This window comes from Antrostomus carolinensis, unplaced genomic scaffold (assembly GCF_000700745.2).
Source record: "Antrostomus carolinensis isolate BGI_N321 unplaced genomic scaffold, ASM70074v2 scaffold11462, whole genome shotgun sequence".
Taxonomy (NCBI): Eukaryota; Metazoa; Chordata; class Aves; order Caprimulgiformes; family Caprimulgidae; genus Antrostomus; species Antrostomus carolinensis.
The window spans coordinates 47,980-71,467 of record NW_010298976.1 but is presented as its reverse complement, the minus strand read 5'-3'; the positions used below and the strand labels follow the sequence as shown (position 1 = coordinate 71,467).

The 23,488-nt window shown below is 42.7% G+C and overlaps 1 protein-coding gene across 1 annotated transcript in view; it reads left to right on the top strand.

The window, feature by feature from the left end:
• SDC2 (syndecan 2) overlaps nt 1-23,488 on the top strand; it is a 62,491-nt gene that overhangs the window by 1,044 nt on the left and 37,959 nt on the right. The gene's annotated exons all lie outside the window — the stretch shown is intronic.

Sequence of the window (23,488 nt, the reverse complement as noted above, 5' to 3'; positions counted from 1 at the left end):
AGTAACTTAAAACTGCTGGAAAGAAAAAGCGCACTCTGTAAGTGAGAGGCCTGATGTGCCTTTTATAAAGATTGGGTCCAGTCCTGATGATAGCAGGAATCAGCTCTTGCTGATTTTAATAGCACCAGAGAGCAGTGCCAAGCATCCAGCTGTACTTGTCAGCTCCCATTCGGAAGAGGCTGATAAACCTTTCCGTTTCATCCTGGTCCACAGCAGTGGGACAAGTGGTTTTCCAGAGCTCATGCGATAGTCTAATCCTCTCTAAAAGCCCAAGCGCATGTTGGGAAACTTTGCTGGCTGGCAGGTTGTTCTGCGTACCGCAGCGTTTCAGTGCTGCTCTCCTAACAGAAGGTTAATGACGGCTCTCCTCTTCCTCAGTGAGGTTTCTGGAGCCTGGAGACTTTGCTTCACATCAGCAATGCATGTGTGGGGCTGGTTTTTAGGCTTTCAGTAAAATAGAGCACTGAGGCATCAACATCAACTGGGTGGTCTTTTTGGTTCTTCTGTAAGCCTCTGAGCACTGATTTGTTGGCATAAATGTAGTTATTGAAGGATGATCCAAGGGTAATATTTGGTATATTTTTCAGAAATATGTAGTATTTTAGAAGCATGATGCTATAATTTTCCTACATTTGTTTCTAATGGTTACTTTGCTCTTGGAATTTGGAAAATGAATAGTGTATTGGAGAGGAGGAATGTTGTTTATTTAAAAAAATGCAGCTAGACTTTGGAGATAGTAATTAGACGAGAAGAGAGAAAAAGGGCTGAAGAGATGGGTGGCGTTTCAGATTTATATGCCATGCACGTCTCTCCTATGTGTGTTAAATCTGCATTGCCAAATAAGTTCCAAGGAAAGGTAGGAAATTTTTCAGTCTTGGTTTATTTCCACTCTTCCTCAGCTCACATGAGCTTTTTCTTCTCAATATAGAATTAATAAATATCCGTCCATTGCCTTTTGTGGCTTGGCAGCACCTGGAATCAGCCAGCAGCATCTGCCATGGCTGCTTCCCATGCTCTGGCTCAACATCTGGGTGCTCCCATCCAACAGCTGCCTGCACTGCCGTGCTCTGGAAATTCAGGGGAGCTCTGGGTTTTGCCATCAATCTCAGGTATTACAATTCTGGTGCTGTAATGAAGCCACCCCTTATCTAGATGTTCTCAGGAGCCATTTTCTGGGAATAGATTTCCATCCCAGGTTAGCTTATCTTTTAAAAATTAAAGAATAGATGATTCTTGTCCTGAGATCAAACACGGAAACAGTTTCTCTTTTTAATATCTTAGCCCTGAGGTTTGCATTGGAACCAACTTAATATTCAGGCCTAAAGTGCAGAGATGTTTTCTCTGCATTTTTTTCTAGATCCTTATCAAGGAAGTAGATGAGAGCCTTGTCTTCAGGAACAAGTCGGGACAAATATCTTGGGGTTTGAAGTCAGGTACTGAGATTGTGGTTCTTGGGCAGATGATACCTCTGTGGTAGGTTTGAGGCAATTGCTGCAGCTAACAGGATAAAGATAGTGGACTTTGGAGAATGAGCTGTCAGCCTTGGGTTTGTTTGAAGTTGTGAGGGATCTAAGTCTCTGGGGTCCTGATCTTAAGTGTAGTCTCAGGATGACCAGATCATGGCCTAATTTCTTGACTAGCAGAGGTCAAAGCCTAGTTTCTTGGCTAGCAGAGGTGCAAGTTGTGAATAAGCCCCATTTATAACACACTGCTACAATTTAATGCCTCCAGAGAGGAGGTGGAGAACTACCTACCATCCCCAGTGGGGAACGTGGTGTTTTGACCGGGAATCCTCAGCTTGGAGAAGAGCTTGTTCCTCCTTGCAGCAGCTGAGCTCCCCATAGAGCAGTAGGTCATTTGCAGAGCTGTCTGTTTGCTCTGCTCTTCAAGACCAATCGTCTTTATAAAATGTCAAGCAGAGGCATACGGATGGCATTTATTAATTACATTATCTCAACAAATTGACTTTTGTTATTGACTAATTTAAACATTTTCCTTATGCCAAAGAATTACAGGCTTTAGGAAGGCTCAGCAGCTGAACAAAGGGCTCTTGTCTAGTTACGGAAAAGTACTCTTTTGTCTTCTCAGTAGATTTGACTGACTATGATTTTTAACAGAAATGTTGTGTTTGAGACTGGCAAGCTTATTTGAGGCCCCATGTAAGACCCTTCTTGAATGTGAGTCATAAAGATGCCCTCTGTGCTGCCACATTTGGGAGAGGATGCACAAATCACGAGCAAGCAGTTTGGTCCACGTTCAAGTTGCTTTGCTCTCTGTGTTGTAGCAAGCATGAGAGAATTACTGTAGGCTGTTCTGCAAACAGCTTGGTGTTTGGTTATCTTCAATTCATGCTTTCAAGACAATAACAAACTGCTATCTATAATCTTTTCAGGACTAATAATTTATTCATAGGTTACATGGCACTATTCAGTGATTTGGGAACAAGATTTCTCTTGCTCACATTGAAGTATAATTTGCAATCCCTCGAGTGAAGACTGCATTAGTGTTTAACCCGGTAATAATGACAGTTCTCTGTATGTATGTTGTTTTCTTGATTAGCTCAGCCCTGAGGGATGCTTTCAACAGCATACTAGATATTTAGGCAGAAATACAAAATACATGTAATCCTCAAAAGTATTGGAAAACTGATTGCAGTAGGAGAAAACATAGCATTTAACAACTGTTTGCAACAAGTACTTTTGTGCTGAACAAATGGTTTTTGTTGACATCTCAAGTAGGGGGTTCATTTAAAGTGAAATAATGACTAATAGGGCGGTGATGAATCTGCAGAACTTGGCCTTGTCTGTAGATAGGCTATTAGTGTGTCACGTAAGCTGTGCTTAACTAAAGCCTGAGCTGGACACTCCATCTGAAATCACTATTTTTAGTTTATATATAAACAACTTCGGAAATCTCCCTTCTAAGCTAAATTGTTTTGTTCCAAAGGTGAATTGGTTTGGGAAAGTTCAAATAAAAACCTGTTTGGCTGTGTTTGAGTTGTGAGCATGAAGATAAATACATACTTTGTACTCTTATTAATGGTAAGGAGACAAAGGGACTTGCAGAAGGTCAAACAGCCTGTGGTATATGCAGGAACTGAATCAACATGTTCAGAAACCACCGTTGTGATTAACAACAAGAATATATTGTCTGTATTTAAATATTATGTTGTCAGACATGTTTTGTTCCTGCTTGATTAACCATAATAAAGCGTAATTTTCTCTAGAGGTGCTTCCACACTAATGGAGGTCACTTGCCACCTTTCAGATCAGTGTGAAGTGGCCTATCCTTATTTTTTGAAGTGTATTTCAGAATTGTGGCTGTAATAGTCTCTCAGAGCTCTAGGAAACAGTCCTGCTAAGGTAATGCAGCCTGGGAGGTGAGGTACTTTTCGGGGAGCTGTTTGGTGCATAACTGGTGTGACCTCAGGACTAAGGTTGTTTCGAGAGAGAAGAAAAAATGTAATGTACTTGCTGCCACATGAATGAATAACCTAACTAGGTCTTCCATCTCTCCTACCTTCCCCAGGATCCTCTCTGGTATGTCTGCTCCTGTCTCTCCATTAGTTCTCTTTCTCCGGGCTGAGCTGTATTAATTCGAGCTGTGGTGACTCTGCAGTACCTGCAGGAGCAGCTGGCTGGACACTGCAGCTGGAGGGCACAGCTGTGACCAGCCAAGCCCCCTGCCCTTGATCTCTTCTGGCTTTAAGATCTGAGTCTCCTTTGCTTTTTGGATGGGGGTCTGCAGGGGAAGGCTAATAATGGATTTGAATACCTGGTATATCTTGGAGGCTGTGGAGAGGAGAGATGTCCAGGAGACAGATTCTTCCTTTGCTGGGTTGTTTATCTGTGCTCATTCAGGATGTGGAGATCTGAGAATCGGTGTGTCACTTAAAACTGATTACCAGGTGAAAGCCTCCACAAAGCCTTTCCTTTCAAATCCCTTTCAAGTGTTGTGCAGTTCTGTGTTCAAATATGCAGGCACGGAGGTGTGACATTGATGGTGTTCTTATTATTTAAAATGGAAAGCTGCAAGGAAAGCAAAGAGGAAAGGCAAAGCTAGTTCAAAGTAATGGAAATGCATCATCTTTGGGACATAGGAAAATAGAGTTGAATATAAATTTGTGACATTGCATAAATAAAAATAGGTATGGCTTAGCCCTATAAATAATAACAGTGTATAATTCCTGCAGGAAGGATGTGCATAAAATAATGTTGCTGAGAAGCAAGATTCTGAGTTTTCTGGGGAAGGGAGATCGCAGGACATCCAGGTCCTGTCCTAGCCGTGGGTCTGCATCTCCTCCCAGTCAGGAGCTCAGGAACACTTGGTACTTGCCACCTGTGGCAGTGCAAGCACAGGGAATGGAGGGTGTGTGCAGCAAGGAGAAAGAGCATCTATGAACAGGGGGTGTGGAATTTGGTTATCTTAGTAACTGGCTTGCGTAAGTCCCGTTGTAAGAAGGTGAAAAGTTCTCAAGAACTGCTGTGGCAGCGTACAGTGTTAGAAGATTAATGCTTTAGGATCATTAGTGACTTAAGCATCTGCAGCATGTGGAACTTGCAAATCTCTTTCTCCATGGCAGAACAAGAAAGAGGGCTGGTGCTGGAGGTAGATAGGAAAAGCTACTGAAGTACCACGTATATCTTCTAAATTCTTGTCATTGGTGGAGTTGCTTATATATTTTCCACTAGTGTGCTCTCTGATTATTTCTCATCTGTGAAGGCTGATTTTTTTTTTTTTTAATGTAGCATCTAAAATGTCATGAAATGAAACTTCTTAGAGTATGTTTGAAGTTAGTTGTTCATAGAGACTGTCTGCCACAGAGCATTCAGCACTGAGCTCTCTGCAGGTGTTGCAGTTCCGGCTTGGAAGGTCTTTGAAACTTTGTCTGTGTGTGCATTTTATCTACATCTTTATTCTACATAGATCTGGTTTACATACATTTTAATTTTATGTACTTCTATGTGTGTATCTCTTCTGAAAGGCAGTGTGCCTTTCAAATATCAGGAAAGGAGGACTCCCAGTTAAATAAACGGAACAAAATTGCTCTCAAATTTGTCTTAATAATTCTTCTGGCCTGAATTAGGATGGGAAGAGCTGCTTCTCTAACCTTACTTACTAGGAAAAGCAGCCTTAAATAGAAGGTGGTCTTTACAAACAGTTTTCCTCTTGTTTCTCCGCTTGTGATTTAATACAGCAGTTTGGTAACAGTTTTCCTCCATAAGTATGATATGATCCTCTGTATCTCCCACAGGTGCTTTTGGTTTGATTCTCCAGCACAGCCTTCCCTCTGCCCTCAAAGCCCTGGTAAGGGGACAGGCACGTTTGTTGCTGTGAAATGCAAAGGAGTTGGAAATATATTGTTCTAAAAACTGGGAATAATGGTTAGCATGGGTCTGTACCTGACCTGGCTGGGCTGGGAGGTCACACTAGAACTGTTGTGGCCTGAAGGGACTCCTGGCTCAGCTGACATTGTTTGTCCATGTTGCATCTTGGGCCAATTGAATTTGTCTTTTCACCCCTTTTGACTAAAATGCTTTGGTGGACATGTTTCTCTGCTGCATGAAAATGTGCCAGAGGTCTGCAGAAGTTTCCAGAGAGTTTGGCAGTCAGTGGGAGGTGGGTGAGGAAGCCCTATTGCAAACTATGAGATAGCTTCTGCTCTTCTAGTAGGAGCTGTGATCCTTCCTGCAGAGTGCCATAGAGCATCGGTTGGGGTGCGGAGGGAGGGGATGACACAAGGGCATTGAAGAAGCGGCTACTCTGAAAACTGACTATAAAAAGATATATTGATACCATTTAGCAGCCTTATCACCAACGTCCTGAATAACAATTGGAAAACTCCTGGTGGTTTAATGGCCTGGCTGCACAGGGTTTGAGGGGTGAAGGAAGTACATACCATGGCCACTTGTTAAAAACACTCACCTCCTTAAAGCGCACAGGTACAGTAGTCACTGGGGGAGACAGGATGTCAAAGTTGAGTATGATTGGCTTTGTCTCCAGTCGTGTTGTATATCATATCAGAAATGCTTTTCTCTCTGGTGGTGTTTAGCCAAAGCAGCCATGCCCAGTCAAAGAGCTGAAATCTGTTGTGCAAGGAGGGATCTCTGTGGCTTTGCCGAGGCTCATGCTCAGTAATAAATAGCCTTTCTGCAGGTTTGGAGAGGCAGAGGTGTGCCCGTGCCACTGTGCTGTGGTCTTACCCTCACTGGATGGAGGGAACTTCTGAGTCCAAGGGGTAATAGTTTTAAACTAAAAGAGGGCACATTTAGACTAGATATAAGGAAGAAATTTTTTACAATGAGGGTGGTGAAACACTGGAACAGGTTGCCCACAGAGGTGGTAGAAGCCCCATCCCTGGAAACATTCAAGGTCAGACTGGACGGACTCTGAGCAGCCTGGTCTAGTTGAAGATGTGCCTGCTCACTGCAGGGGTGTTGGACTAGATGACCTTTAAAGGTCCCTTCTAGCCCAAACCATTCTGTGATTCCAAGAGCATTGGGTCTAAAATGGTTTGAGACAGTACTCTTAGCTGTGCTGAAAATGCCACTTCTTGTCTGTTTTGTAACTGTAGGGCATTAGAAAGGGGAAATGACCTTTCTTTCCTTTTGTTCCTGTTCTTACTATAATTCAAATCCTGAAAAGCTTATTCTACCGTTGGCTGGTTTGGGGTTTTGTGCCTGCTGCTTTCTTTACCATATTTCTTCCACTTAACCAGGAACTGGTGACTTGGTATCTCGATGTAGGTCTTTTCTGTTGGACACCTGTAATTTGTCTTCTGCCTGGTAACATAAATTATCATTTGCCAAAAGCTGGACAACCTTAATAGTGATGAAGGTTTCCTGATACTTTGTTTTGAGAACAACGAATCTTGTCTGTGGGTTAAAGGAGTCTTCTGAGCTTGTGAATATTTAGTAATGCTACTGAGGTTGTGTGCCTGTCATTGTATTTTTTGTTTGTCTGACCTTCTCTGTATGCACTGGAAGATTTGGGCAGCTTTGGTTTATGACAGAAAAGATCATAGTTTGTGAAAAAAATGTGGTGCTTCTATAATGCATACATAGGAGTCTCTGTGATACTTCTTCACCGTGTTAGTTCTTGCCGTTTCACATAACAACTGAGGATCTTATCCCCACTGCTTTAAACATGTAAAGGTATTTGACTTGAGGAACTTGAGGAAGACTGAGCAAAAAACTTCTTCTGACAGATGCTGTCAGTCTCAGAATAAGTAGGTAGGATCCTTTGCCATTAGATTGTGACTGTACAGACAGTCAGAGCTGGCACAGTTCCCATGTAGTAGAGTAGCTCATATGGCATTTCTGTATTTGTGATCAGAGATGAAGGGGTCCTAAAGGAGGATTAGCAAGAGTATTTTTTGGAATTTCTCTGTGGCTTCCTAGAGATGCACAGAAGAAGCTAATCTCTTTCTTGTTATTTAATTCAGCCAACCTAATTGGAAAACCTCCTTAGAGCACTATCTAGCAGCTAGCTGTAGCAGCTGTACAATTAGTAGTGTCACCTAACGGGAGAACAAAACAAGGAGCGGTAGGAAACTGGAGGTGGATGTTTCTGTGTATCTTAACCTTCCCAGCAGCCAAGCTTGCTAGAGTGAACTCAGCTGTGAATTTTAAGAGCTTAAAGGAAAAAAAAAAAAAAAAAAAGAAATGCATGAATTTTTAGGGACTTAAACTTCTGAATGCCTCCATTTTCTTACCACCAGTCTTGTTATGCTGTTCAGCTCCACAAAGGGCATATATTTATCCCCAGAGTTATTGTTTTTGTCTATGTAACCCCCTCTTTACTCCTTAAAGCATGCAGTTTTGGGGGTTGGGCATTGCTGTAGTTAATTTACAGATTAATTTATTAATGAAATTTTACACAAACATGACTGGATGTGGGGGCTGGTGGGCTCTGTTTACCATTCCTTGAGGTGTGAGCAGTCAAGCTGTGTGGGGAAGAGGTGTATAATTCACTGCTTCATATATCTGGGGACAGTTCTTTGGCCTTTGCCCTCCCAGCTCGGCTACTGGAGTGTGCTTTGTTTGAGGATAGCCCTGAAGCCCATTAAGAGCAGGAGCTGGCATGGAGAAGAGCATCAACCCTGGGACTGAGTGTGCTCCAGCAGCGCAGGAGGTGATGGAGCCGGTGGCAGGGATGCTCCCTGGCCCCATGGTTCAGAGCTCTACGCTGGCACTGGAGGACAGAGACAGGTTTGCATTTGAATCGCCAGGTTTGCACTTAACAGCTTCACATGATTAATTACTGTGATGCTAATGTCATTTAGCCATATAAGTATATTTAGGGAGCATTTAGTTAAGAGTATGTGTGAGGCAAGTCATAATTTCCCAATCTGGAGTTATGTGGTCATCATATTTGCAATGCGTGAGCCGTGGTTATAAAGGATGGGTTTTGGAAGTGCTGTTAACCGAGTGGCATATGTCAGGGGCTGGAAAATGTAGGCTATTTATAATTATCCACAGGTGGAGAGGGAGGCAGCAGTGCACAGTACTAGTAATGATTATCAGCAGTATAGGAGTTCATCTCTTAAGCCGTTGGATCTAATGCACTAAAAAGTATTTGATGTGAAGTCTGGCACAGCCGTCAGATGGAGCCGTTCAAAGGCGTCCTGACCTAATTTTGCTGCGGAAGTGCGTGAGCCTTCCTCATTCCCCTAATTTCTTGCAGGTTTCAGTGATAAAGTCTTCATCCCCTACACGTGCATATATTTTACAGTGGAGCATTTGAATATAAGCAGCCATTACAAGCCAGGTGGTAAATACAGCATGCAGCTTAACACAAATGACCTTCAATTAAGCAGAGGCGGGCCCTTCTCCTGCGCTTTGCAGTTGTCAATTAGCTTTCCTTAAGACTTTTTATTTGCTGGGTCTTTTTGTGACTAATTGTAAAGCCTGAAGTGCAGTGCTGGCTCTGAGTCTATGAGTAAAAGGCTTTGTGTTACACTGAACTCCGGTTTCAGTGAACATCTCAAAAATGTGAAGCAGCTTATAAAAGTTTGCTTTCTTTTCCAGAAAAATGAATCATTAAATTATAAAACATTGTCCACAAAGCTATGTAAATTTATCAGTTAAAGCATATAGCATAAGTGCTTTGACTTTCCTTTGGATAAATCAAGGCAGATGTAATTATATTGTGTCTTAATGGGCTTTTGTCTTCAAAAGAAAATGGGGGGAAAGGAGTCTGTTTTTCAGCAGTGGTATGATAGAGAGAACTGCAGCAATGAGTAGTGCTCTGGGTTATTGTCTGTGTAGGTGTAGGCTGTTTTTATCAGAAGGCAAAAACAAACAAAGCAACCTGAACTTAGGGCTTTTAAATTCTATCTAACCTGTCACTTGGATGTTTTCTCATACCATTATCACCACAGTGGTGTAAGACTACCAGTTTCCTACTAGAAATGTCACTTTTTGTTCAGTGTGTTTTTTTGACTTGTCCTGATGGTATTTCTGAACAGTACTGCACAGTACATGGTAACTATAGTGCACTTAATTGTAATTTGTATCTTTAAGTTCTTCTAATTGTAATTTGTATCTTTAAGTTCTTCTAATTGTAATTTGTATCTTTAAGTTCTTTATTTGCTCTTTTTCTCTTGCAATCTCTTGTGCTTCTAACCTCATTAGACTGATTTTTTTTTTTCCCCTCCCTGCTGCTTTTCTGCTGTCAGGAGAGCCAGTTAACTGTTAGCATTGGCCCCGCTCTTCAGTCTCATGTTGCAAGTACAACATCCAAGAGCAGAAGGAAAGGTAGATGAAAAACTGGGCCTGCTCTGGTTCCTTGCCCACCCTCAGGAATCTGTCTGCTCACTTAGCTTGCAGCAGTTGAAAAATGGGGAGTGGGGAGGGGATGGTTGGAAGTGACTGAAGTACTGGCAGGACTCTTGGCAGGGAGGGGATGCTGGACTGCTGGCATGTCTTGGCCAGACCATAATTCAAGGAAAAACTTGGAGGTGACTGGTCTTGGGTGGAAAGGAGTCCCTGTATTAGGGTTACTAGCTCCATCTTTGACTCGTCAGCTGTGTCTGTCTGACAACACTGGAGTGTGCAAACCAAGTGTTTAAGCAGACGTGGATGACTTGAGCACCGCATCCCTCATCCCCTTTGGTTTTTGGAAAGTGAGTATGTGGAGCCAGACTTTACAGCTTAACATTTCTCTCTGCTCTTCAGGTTTTCTTGGAAGCCTTTGTAGTCTCCTCTCGGACTGGGGAAGGACGGGAATGTTGGGTGCAAGGTGCTGATGAAGCCGGTGCTCCTCCTCTGACCTACAACATCACTTCAAAACTTGTTTTTGTGCAAATCACTATTTGACTGTTTAAGTGATCAGTAACTGTGCTTGCTTCGGTGGAGGGGGAGCCGGCTGAAGTTAGGATTAGTTGGAGAAGTATCAGGTTTCGGAGGGCACTAATCAAAGTGACAGCTGCTTTCCTTTTGCTGTACTGAAACAAAATATCCCAAACCGTAGGACAGAGCCTTACCAAATACATTACCCTCAGGGCTTTTACTCTTTCCACAAGTTGGTGGAATACTTAGCACTGTTGAATAATGAAATATTGGAGTGCTAATCTCTTTCCATGGATACCAGAAGGGAAAATGTTGAGTATTGCTACCCGGAGAGCAGGGGCGTGGGGTGTTTGCTTGCACCAGTGAATGTTTTCAAGGCAGGCGGCACAGAGAGGGGAGCGGTTTCTCCTTGGGGTGATTGTGCTCTCGCTGTAGGTGCTGAGCGTGGCATGGGGGGGAAGAGGAAGGGTGGGCTCCAGTGTGCCTGGGGGGATTATCTGTGGCTCAGCAGCTGCTGTCTGGATGCTCGCTTCTTCATACCGTGTGTACTGAGCAACCTGTTAACACAACCCTTTCTTCCTCCCACTCCTTCCAAGGTATTTACACTTGCCCCTAAGTAACCATTTCTTTCTTTGGCTGCTTAAGTTGACACACTTGGAGATACTCAGGAGTGAAAAATGGTAGGTGCTACTTGAAATAGCCTTGATGTGCTGCTCCAAGGAGCATGTTTGAGGAGCAGGCTATGAAAGTCTTCTCTGAGCTCTATTCATATGTCTCTGCTAATAATACTAGTTGATTTTTTTATTTTGTTTTAAACAAAAACTCCTGTGAGTGTCTTAGCCACAGAAAAACCACAGAAATACCTTACTGGGTTTTGGGTGCAGTGTCTTTCCAGTGATGAAGAGCAAGCATGTGTGGGGAAGAGGTTTCTGTGAAAGAATAAGATAAATGAAAACCACAAGAAATTACTAGTCCGGGGCTTTACTGTGGGACTATGACTATAAAGTTTTCGGAATCGTTCTCCCTCTACAAAGCCCTTTCTTAACAGGCTCCTTTTCATAGAAAAGTGGTCTTGGACTTAGTTGCTGGGTTGCCAGAGGCTTGCTCTCAGAGCAGTCAGAGGGCTGTAAGCCCTAGTTTCCTTCGAGGCAGAGGGACCTTTTCCCAGGCCCTTGCAGAAGGGTCTGCTGCAACAGTCAGCATCAGAAAAAGAGAGGTTGAACTGGGAAGCCTGAATTTGTAAAGACAACAGGGATTGAGAGTCTTAAAAATTCTGAGAGGCGAATGCAAGAGTAATCTTCTAATTGCTGAACCTCGCTGTACGGAAAGTGTAGCTTTAGCTGTTACGTGCCAGCTGCCACATCCCCTTTCTGGTTAAGAAAGGCAAGAACAAGGAATGAAAGGACTCTGAGAAAATAATCTTGATTAAACTTGACTCACACAGGTCTGATAAAATGCACCAGGAATTTCACTGAGCACATTTTAAGAGACAGCTGTAAAAGCCTGGGGCAGGTGGAGGTGCAGCCAAAGGGAAGGTGGGCAGTCTCCAGCTGCAGGGTTTGCAGGAGGCTCCTTCCCTGACATGAGCTCCCTCCACGCAGCCCTCCTCTTCCACCAGGCTGCCAGTGCGATTGGGAACCTCCCCTTTCCCTGGCCACAGAGCCTTCTCCAGCTTATGGAAAAGCATGCCTGTATCACTTCATTTGTGGTCAATGACGTGAGATGTTTCCAGAGTTGAGAGTATGCTCTGAGCAGTGCTGATACTTCTGTCAGGGCAAAGAAATGGGGTGGGAGTTAAGGTATTGGTAGAGCATGAGCTCCCGATTTCCTGGCTGGCAGTTGCTTGGTTATTTCAAAGCACCTAGTTTAGCCTTTTATCTTTCTCAGTCACTAGGGAGAAGCCTAGTGACTAACTAGGGAGAAGCCTGTGTTGTGCAGAGTCCATGTTGGAAGACATGCATTTTGAAGTGAAGAAACTGCTCTGTAGTGGGGAAGCATGAATATCTGACAGCCAGCTTTTGTACCTCATGATTTTTACTTTTAGAAGGTCTGAAGCACTAGGTGCCCCAATAACAAATCTCTCATGAGCAGAAGACTAAGTGGTATAGGCCACAACAGCCATGGTTGCATCCAGGCTTTCCAAGGGAGACTAGTTAACCTGAACCCTTGCAAGAGGATGACTGGGGTGTGCCAAGTCCCTGCTCATGCAGCAGAGGTGCTGCATGGCTACATTTTCAAAATTTTCAAGGTTTTTTCACCTTACAATGCAAGTAGAGGCTGAAACTGTAAGGCTGACCTTTTGCATGAGGTGATAGCTTCTTTCAAGGGAGAAGGAACTAATACCAAGGAAATCAAAGGGAGAAGTGTTCCAATAAGATTTTTTTAGGGATATTTTGTTTTCTTTTTCCATAGTTATTTTTAATCCTCTCCTGCTGGCAGTAAGAGGCATTAGAAGAAGCGTGTTCATTAGGTGTGGTGGAAGACTTGTGAAGCCTGACCAAAATGAATAGGCTTCACTGGATGGTCATTGAGTACATGCTCTGGAAATAACTCCTTCATTTTCTCTTGGGGTTTGGCATTGAAGGGGGACTTTCTTTCAGCCCTTCTACTTATTTAAAATAATATGTTGGCATGCCAAGCAGAGCAGTATTTATTTTTTCTGATGCTGGGAGAAGAAGCTCATGGTTAAGAAACTTCGGTGGTTTATGAATCTTAGTTTGTTTTCTTGTATTTTTGGTGCTTGTGTTTGTATGCGAAGGTATTTGCAAAAGCATAAGAAAGTTGTGAAATGGATGACATTTTCCAAAAGGACAGCGTGTCTCTTTTGGCAGCATCATGGTCAAACAAGTAAATATGCATTCTGATAAGGAGCCTAATTTTGAAAACATCTGTGAATCTGTCCCATCGTACTCTCCTTAGTGTGTTCGTAATTCCAGGCAGTGTTGGAAACACCACAGACGTCAAATCCAAGTATTTTTGTATTCATATTTCATGATTTTAAAATTACTTTTTAATTCTGTGATAAAGGTCTGGATTGCTGTACAGTAATACGCTGGATTTCTAGTGTAATTAGCACAAGTTAGGGATGAAGAAGCCCAGAACTCCAGTAGTGGTGTGTCAGTGCTTTTTTTGTGGAGGAAAAGGTAGCCGAGTACCAACTTGTGTTCATTTTTTACCTCTCAGCTGAAACTGTTGCTAACAGAGTTTATTTGGGCATTTGTATTTCTGATGTGGAGGGTTCTGCCCTCAATTAATGAAGAATCTCAACCTTTCCTCTGCTGAAATATTGGCAGAGGGAATGGAGTAGTGCTGCACTGCTGCTGTTGATCTCTTGTGGTATGGAGGGCATAAAGAAACTCAGATGGAGAGACCCAGGGAAAGAAGAGAGAAGAGCCACAGAGTGACTTCACATGCTGAAAATCATCCTGCGACTGCTCACAACCAACTAACACCATTCCAGAAAATTCTGCATGCTTTTGAAGTGGCTGCAGTGACAGGAAAGGGGCAGCTTTCCATGAAAAAGAGGAAAAAAATCCAAGAAAACAGACTTGCTGTAACTTTTGATTCCTTATACTTTTGTTTCTGTGGGGGTTTTTTTGTTTGCTTATTTTGTTTTTAGTTTTTGTTTGGTTTGTTGGGTTTTTTTTTCATTACATGGAGGATGTGACTACAGTTACAAGAGCCAAGTGAAGCACTGACGGAGAGTGAGTGGGTACCCAGCACCGTCACTCCCAGCAGAGATGCCAGGAGGTGAAGGAGTTGCATTGTCTCACCAGTCCCGGAGGTGTTCACCTCCTCCAAACTGGTGCTTCATCTAAGTAGCAAATGTTGCAAATAATGTTGTAAAAGGTGAGGGCAGAGGTGACAGTGGATTTATTTGTGGGACTCAAAAAAAAAAAAATATCTGTGGAAGGGGGATCCGAGGGCTGGAACACCTCTCCTATGAAGACAGGCTGAAAGAGCTGGGGCAGTTCAGCCTGGAGAAGAGAAGGCTTAGGGGAGATCTTATAGCGGCCTTCCAATACCTGAAGGGGGCCTATAAGAAAGCCGGGGAAGAACTTTTCGTTAGGGCAGTTAATGACAGAACTAGGGGGAATGGCTTTAAACTGAAAGAGGGTAGGTTTAGATTAGATATTAGGAAGAAGTTCTTTAGTGTGAGGGTGGTGAGACACTGGAACAGGTTGCCCAAAGAGGTTGTGGAAGCCCCCTCCCTGGAAGTGTTTAAGGCCAGGCTGGATGAGGCTTTGAGCAACCTGGTCTAGTGGAAGGTGTCCCTGCTGATGGCAGGGGGGTTGGAACTGGATGATCTTTAGGGTCCCTTCCAACCCAAACCATTCTATGATTCTATGATTCTATAAGTGTGTCTGCTGCTGTAGGAGGTGGGACAGAGTGACAGGTTGGAGCAGACTATTTAGGTAGAAAAAACCCAAATATCCTTTGTGGTATTTCACACCTGAACTGATGTGAAAATACACAAACCGATATGGCTGTTATGTCAGTAATTCAGCTTAATGTAAGAAATTTCTAGCTCCTGTTGCAATGCCAGCAAATCAGTTACTGCTTTGTTACACTCGTATATGAAGTTAAGTACCTGCATTTTATCAGTTCATCTTTGGAAATCTATATGATTCAGGATTTTAAGCATATGAATTCACCAAGTTAAACGTTATACATCGCAGTGCATATGGTTATAGCATTCTTACTTACATGATGAAAATTAGCTAATATTTTATATGAGCTATTAAAACTTATTTAGCTTTTACCTAATAATAAATATTTATTAGCTGCTAAATATCAGTCATTCATGCCTGATAAATTAGGTTCTCCAGGAGGCAGCTTCAGCTGGGAAGGCATCTCTCTCCTGCTCTCTCTGCACATTAAGCGTCATCTTTCCCACCTGCTGCTTTTTGCCTGTGGTTGGAATGTCCCTTTTCAGGGCTTGTCAGCTGAGTCTGGATGGAGTATCTTGCACTTCCCAGAACTCAGAAAGGGCTAGTTCTCCAGGACAAATCCTCTAAGAGATGTGAATCAGTTTGCTTCACAGGGAGGATTGAAATGGATCATCTACTCAAGTGATGCTGTGATTTCTTCTTGGGAATTTAGGTGGATATTACGCATGTCACACAGCTGAGTTTCTGAACACATTTTTCTTTTTAAAATCTGCTTTGAAATGTCAATATATTCATCTCTGAAGCTTAAGCATCCAGAATTTACAGGTATTTTTTTTAGGACTAGACAGTCTGTGGAGACGCAAGTAGAAAGGCAGGACTAAAATAAAGCATTAGGCTATCTGGGAATGCTCGTTCAGCTTCAGTATCAGGGGATGACAAGTCTGGGAGTACTATGGATGCTGTTTTCTGGGACACTGTGGGCCATGCGAATGCATGCAGAGTTCAAGGTGGGAAGGCAGGCTTTTCTACAGAACAGGAAAACAGTAATTCATCTGTGTGCATTGTGGCTGTTTGATGGCAAAGGCAAAACTCCCTTTATATATGAAAAAGTTGTTTGTTACAAGGGGGAGCTAAAAAGAATTGGCCAGAATTGTATTGGTTTGTTTGTTAAGAAACAGCAGACTAGGTAAAAACCCACCAAAAGAAAAGATCCACTCCAAAGTCTAACTGATTTTACCACGTTCAGCGACAGCCTAGCAGGCTGGCCTCAAACAACAGCTTGGGATATGCTGCTGGGTCTTTTAAAATAAATGTTTGGTAAGTAGTATTCTGCTGATGCATTAAGTGGTGGTTTGCTGCAGAACTGTTAGGGACTTTAGTTTTTCAAATGTAAAATTCCTAGTGCCTGGCAATTGAGGGATTTCCGTGCATCAGCATGACTTGCCCGGATTATGGAGCCTGATTTAGTTATATGCTTTTACCGTTTTAAAAGTGAACACTTCTTAGCAATTTTGTATAAGGAACACTAGATACTGTATTAATTTCCTTTTCAGTCAGTGTGTTCTGTGTGAGATGAGCAACTTTCAATGTGTGATTACAATGCAGTTCTCCACTGTTATGCTTGTTTTGTAAACTGTCGCTTTGCAGCTGAATTTATCCTTTGAATGAATCCTTATGTACCACCAGAGTTAATATTTAAACCAAACCACATGCTTAAAATTGGCTACCCATTACCCCAGTTACATTAAATTAGAAACTCGGGTAACAAAGTGAAAAGGTTCTTGTTGTATAGCATGAGCCCTTTTCCCATCCTCAGGCAGCAAAGTTATTTTAAGTCTCTTGCTCTGAAGAAAATAGAGTTCAGTCCTCCAGCTGCATATGGCCATCTCAGCACCACGAAAATAGAAACCGGTGCTCTCCCAAATGCATAATTCATCCTGTAGCTAGCAGGCATTCATGCCATACAGTAAATGGCGATGGCTCCTCTGAGCGTGCTGCAGGTGACCAGTGGCACTGGGGCTGCCCGATCCTGGCTCAGCCTCTGCCGCCCTGTGCCTCAGGTGCCCTGAGGATGATGCGGACAGCTTGGCAGCCTCGCCAGGCACCCAGGGACCCCTCTGCTTTTGTAGAAGTGAAGGCTGACCTTGCAGCCACTTAAGTTACGGGGGAGCTTAACCTGATGTTGTCTTGGTTGATTGCAAAGCAGAATTGTAGAAATGAACAGACCTCAACTTTGTTGCTGTCCTTTGGATGAAGATGTATTGCTTCAAGCTTTACACAAGATTATTATGTTCTAAATTTGTATAGGAAAAAAACAGCTTTGTAAACTATATAACTGCTATGTGATGTAGTTTTCTTCCTTTCCTCTTTCCCACAAACCAGTACTTGTTTCTTCCTCTCCATTGCTTCGATGTTACTCCTAACAAAAATGGAGAATTGGGATCAAGATGTGTTGACTGTTGGATACTCAAAAGTGCAACATGAAGTAGCTAATATTAATAGTGAACTTTTCCTTGTCTGCTTCTGAGCAAAATTTTCTAGGGCATTTATTAATTTCCATTAAGAAATTTGGGATACTCTTGCTTTTCCTCTTGGTTGTATCTGAGCAAATGCCATCAACTTGAGTGAAGTTTGTGTTGTAGTATTTGGAGATCTTAACTCCAGCATACAAAAAAAAAAACCCCAAACCTGTAGTTTTGTTGACACTAAATGATAGAATGATCTCAGGTAGAAAATGGAATACAGAAAGGTGGTGGTGTTTTTCTTACAGAATGAAGGCATGACAGAGATATCTGACCTGTTACTTGTTTTGATAATAGATACATACACATCTGTTTCTCTACTACTTTGATTTTTAGAGGAATAAACACTGAGCAATGAAAATAAATATGGTATGACAGAGAAAGATAGAAGTTTAGGTGGCTTCTCAGCAAAGAGAAGAAATACTTTGAGGTTTGTCCTGTACAAGTGCAGAGTGACAAGCATGCAAAACTCTTCATTTATAATGATACCTTTCAAAAGAGGGTTTTTTTTAAATAGACTTCACCAAAATGATTCTTAAAACAAAAGAAAAAAAATAATTCCTTACTTGCTCACAGCTCTCTTCACCCCTCTTCCAAGCCATTTTTGTTTCTGTATTTCTGTGTATATGTAGGATGTAGATTTGGGAGAATTTCATTTATGATTTAGGAGAGTGCTTCAGTCGTGCTAGCCATCCATCAGTGGCTCTGGTGGATGCAGAGAAGCATTAAACATTGACTGTTTCATGGTTACGGCTTGAGGAAATTAATACCCAAAGTAAGTGGATGCTTGAACCAGTGGGAGAATGGCATTCAGAGAAGTGTGGCTGTCTTAATTTCCCGAGTATGTCCCTAGTGCCAGCAGTGGGATGGGCAGCCCTCCTGTCTGAGCCCCACTGCCAGCTCCCTGTGGGGCTAATGCCCCAAGCCCCCCATGGCATGTCTGCAGAAGTGGAGGAGGGCTGGTGTGGTTTGGAGCCTCCTGGCTCTGCTGCCGGCTGTGTCCTTGCTGGGGAATAGGTGGGCTGGGTACATGGCTGGGAGCCCCACGCTGCCATGTGAGAGCCTGTTCCTGCTCGTTTGCCCCAGCAACCCTTTCCCTGTCCTGTGGCTGAGTGTCTGGGCTGCCCTGCTGTTGTGTGATAGCCATGTGGGAAGAGCACTGCCTGGGGTCAGCCTGAGGGCCAGGGACCACAGCTTGGCCACGTGGCCTCAGTAGTTGAAGCCAAGTTGAATCAGGTGGCTTGAGGATTTCAAGGGAGAGAGGTCAGGCTGGCAGCGATTCCTTGTTGCAGCAGTCAACATCAGTTAGTCCCTGTGCTTTGCTCTGCTGGATGATGGTCTTTATTTTCCTGGGATTTAGGACAACTTCAGTCTCTACTTATGACTAAATGCTGCTGAGGAAAGTATTTTGGTTGCATAACAGTAAATAGTGGTTGATTCATCACCTCACTTGTCTCTCTTCAGCTGCTGGTGGTTGTCGACTTTTAAAGAAAACTTTGTGCGACTGTGATACAGTTTATGTTGTGACAGCTATAAGGTAGGCTCCAGCTGCGCCTCATGTGATAGATCTGTGCAATAGACGCTGTCTGGGGAGGCTGCTGGTGATGTTTAGGTTAGATGGATCTCATCTGTTATTCTTTGCTACTCTTGCATCTACCTCATTTTCTAGGACCTCTTCATTGTTAATAGTGCCAAATAAAAAATATCATAGGGGCTTAAAGTACAAGCACATACTTGTATGGTGTCCTAAAGTATTTTAGAGCTGTAAATAAAAAATGAAGAGAACTTGTATTTTCAGAGCAGTCCTTTACCACATGAATTTTAAAAAAAAAAGAAAAAAAAAAGTGAATTGAACGCAATCCATGACTTAAGCACATGCTCCAAGTTAAGCATGCTGAGCAAGCCCAAATAGGGTCCCTGGTGGGAATCTTTATTTTGCATAAAGTGAGGCATGCATAGGGACATTTGGTGGAGGTCCAAGCGTGGAGTCACAGGTTGTGTGCAAGCCTTAATCCAAAAGTGCTAGTGGGGCACTGGGCCAAAATTGACCCAGTGTGTTCCTTGGAGGGTTTGTTGTCTCTGTTAACATGCTCCATGATGTGGTTTCACTGTTTTGGATTGAGCCAAGACAGGCCAGAGCATGCTCTTGTCTTCTGGAAATATGATTATTTATTTATAAACTTACAAAATAATGTAGTCAATTTTAGTGCTCTGGGAGGAGGAGAGAAAGGTAAAAAAATCAGTATAAACACCGAATGGCATGGGCACTCAGAGTAACACTGCACAGGTTGGTTTATTCAGTATCATATCTCAGTGAAAGTCTGAAGGAAGCAAACTCCACCAGTTGTTGTGTTGGGAGGAGCAGCCTGTGTAGCCCAGGCTGAGCAGGGGGAGCTGACTAACGCAGAAAAGAGGCAGATGGCTGCCTTGAAAGTTTGTCCTAGGAACCGTTGCTTCTTTTAAAAAATAAAAAAAATTGAATCAAATTATATATACTGAAGCAGTTTATGTGCTGTGTTTGGCAATTAAAGTTAGGAATGCAGCTGAGAAGGGGGATGCAGATCACTGCAGACAAGCACGGAATTGTCTCAATGGAAAAGATGAGTAACTGCAGAAGAGTCCTGCACAAATGGCTCACTTATTTTAGTCAACCCTTCAGAGAGGGAATTGAAATGAAATACGTTTGTGAGTCTTGACAAGTCTGTGAGTCTTGACAAGTTTCTACCATGCTAACTGGAAGAAAAGGTGTTTCTTCTGTTCCTCACATGAAGGAAAGCTGTGATTGTCATTGCCTGTGTAATTCTGTTACCGATCATTCCTGAGTGTGACTGAAGCACAGCACGTGTGCGATGCCCCCAATTCAGTTAAGTAATACTTTCCCTCCCAAGGTCTCCTTGCAGACTTATTTGTGAAACACTCCTGTTTTTCTTATGTGATAACTGGCAGTTGCCTGCTCTGCTCTCCTCCCATATCCTCCCCATGCTCTAAACTCACTCTGCTAAGCAGTGTAGGGATAAACCCATGGCATCTTGCCTGTCTCTGGAGCTGCAGCCCAGGCCTGGCTGAAGCCCAGGCTGTTGGATGGCCACCGCCTTGCTCCTGCTTGAGGATACTCTGCACAGCACAAGCAGTAGATATTTACAAGGGCTGGAGTTACACTGTAGTGCCTGGGAATCTGCAGGTGTAGACTTTGGTCTAACATTAAGTTGGACAACTTGTACCGGGTGTAGGCACCAATCTAGCAGAGGTTGTGCACATGAACGTCAGTGATATTGCAGAGTTGGGTCCTCCAAAGTTGATGCCACATGTCACACATGGACTGAGGCCTTAATTCTGCTCGTACATACTCGCCATTCCTGGAAGTCCTTTATTTTTCTGATTCTGTTCTTTGTTTCCTGCCAGAGAAACTTTGGTGTCATGTCCCATATAGATCAGGCACAGATGAGGTCTAGTTTATTGAAGTGGGGTACTTCACTTGAAGCTGTGCTCACTCCTATGCCCCTCTGAAGCTGGCTGCTCTGCTCCTGGACTGAGGAGCTGGCAGGATTTGTAGGCACATACATACCCTGTGGTGAGTGCAGTGAGTTCATACCTCCAAAGCCTGTAGTCAGTTCTGCTCCATTCCAGAGGATTTGGCTTAGTCAAATCCTTCCCACTCGGCCGTTAGGCCTGGCAGATGAATATGTTTAAAAATAGATCTGGCTGCTAACTGTTTGAATTCCCAGGTGGCTGAATTTCCATCTAATAGGACTTTCACCATAATTTGTCTGCTTGGGGTGTATTAGCGATGAAAAGCCTCCTTTCTGTAGTCACTGTTTTATTCATCATGTTTTGTTTCTGCCGTTGCTCAGACATTATGTCAGTCATCTTTGCTAGTAGGTGGCTTTTGCTACTGTAAAATTTGAGGTACTCTATTGAAGAGAAGCTGTATGGGGAAATTACACCTTTATTCCACCTGTCCTAGTATATCCTTTCCTTTCTTTCTTTTTCTTTCCATCTTTCTCATACCACTTCAGCCTCAGAGCTCAGGTGATGAGACCTGACCTCCTTTACTCTCTGTTAGTGAGTCCTTCCTCTCATTTAAGGAGTAGCCAGCAGGCACCGACCTGCACCTGAATGCTCACACATTGCATGGTAAACCCTGGCCCAAGCGTGCGAAATGCTTGCCGTGGCATCTGCTTCTCCTGTGGGCAGGTCTGTCTGGGGATGGACGGCTGGTCTCCTCCTGAGGCTGCCTCCGCATCAGCAAAGGGAGAGTGGTGTATTGGAAAGTAGAAGAAACTGGTGTGGGGTGCATGGCAAAATGTTTTTTCTTTTTGACATACTTGTTTTATTTGACTGAAATTCCAGCAGCTGTGTTTTGTGCGTGATTCTTGGGGAAGCAAGTTTCCAAATCGTATTGGTGCGGTGACTTGGCTGGTGCCAGCAGTCGATATGACCTGTATCTGTCCCTCAAGGTGTGCAACACCTGCTTGTGTAATGTTGATAAAAGCAAAATATTGCAGGGGAAGTTTTTATCCCTTCCTTTTTCCAAGTGAAGCTTCAAGTGACTTCTTTCCTCTCAAATATGCCAAGGGAGTACACCTCAAAAAAGGTGTTGTGAGTTAGGAAGCACAGTGTAATCTGAAGCGTGGGGTTTCTGCTAGCACCTCACCCTGCTTCACCAGCCTTCTGAAGAACTTGACAAGGAAAGTATAATTTGTAGTTTATGTTATGTTTATACAGAAACAACAGTATTTCACCATAGACCTCTATTTTTGGCACTCTTCCTGTAACTCACCTTGAACTGCTCAATTTTAGAAAGTGTATGCACTATAAAGTGATTTTTAATGTTTTTATATCTTTTACATGTATTCTGTGGGAAGTTTTTATAAAAATATACTTTTTTTAACATTCTTAATTTCCTGTGTAATTTTCTTCAGTGTTGTGCAATACTGAATGAACATTCCTCCTGTTTCTTGAAGCATTTGCCTTTGTTCGTGTATAACTTTTCTGCAATTCATTAAGCTTTATAAGAATTTCTTCACAGTGAATGAAAAGAATTACAGGTATTTCAGGAATTTATGAATAGCTATTCCATAATAAAAGGCTAATAAGAGGGGAGCATTTTTTCCTGGTAATCTGAGTTTCAAGAGAGGTGAGTACTAAGAGCTCAGTGTTATGGTCTCCTTGCTAAAACTTGATACTTCAGCTGTATAAAAGAAAGCTGTAGTCTTCAATGGGATTACAGAGCGATAAAAATACAGATCCACGCTGTGTCAAGAGTATTTCTTGCCACAGCGCTGAGCGAGCACTGAGGTCTCTTTATCTAAACCAGAAGTGGCAGCAGTGTTGCCTTCAGCAGGGCCAGGAGCTGAGGAAGAAGGAGGGTGACTGGATAACAAGTCCCATTTGAGCACCTATAAAGAGTAAATAACTAAATTACTTGCAAATTCTATAGTATGCTTCAAATCTGACTCTGGTAAGGAGCGTTAAATAATTCTGATTTGGAAAGACATCTCACAATGACCATTTTACCTTTTAGAAAAGTAATTCTGCTAGATTTGCTTTGCTCTATGTAGTGAATTGCGGTAGCTTCTGTGAAAGCCCTTCAACCTTAATGCCTTCCTTTTAGGAAGTGGTATTGCTAATGGGAAGTTGTACAGATTAGGTTATATCAGTGCCTGGTTTCTATCAAACAGCTTGGCAGGAATTGCTGCATTCTTTGCTAATAGATTTGGTCCTCTAATGGTATATCTTCCTAAATGCAATCTCAAATGAGATGCTATAGTACAACTTTTGTTTCATAGCTGGACTTAAGGGTATTGCCTTTAAATCATGGAGGCTTATTGTCCTTCAGTTTACTTATGTTTAATTTTTAAGCAGGGATTCCCTTGAGCTAGGTACTCAGTTTTACTTAAGGCACATAATAAGGTAAGTATCAGATACGGATGATTGTTTAACGAGCATGGATTTTCACAGTATAATTAAGGTTAATGTTTTCCTAAACTTATTTGGTTTTGTATCTTTTTCAATTAGTGCCCAATATAAAAGATAAGTCTGTAGGCTACCTCTGCTCTTTTTTTTTTTTCCTAGTGTGATTTAATTATTTCTGAAGGGGAAATAAAGCTCTCTGTTTTGGCTTCAGTGTTTCAGCAACCTGTAATCTCAGAGGAATATGCTAAAGCCTCAGTGTGGCTAAACTTTTCTTTTTCCTCTCTAATCAGTAATGATCAGGAACAGGTTTCCATAATATAAGGCTTCTTCCAAGGGCAGCAGTATTACCTGTGCTGTGGGTTCGACC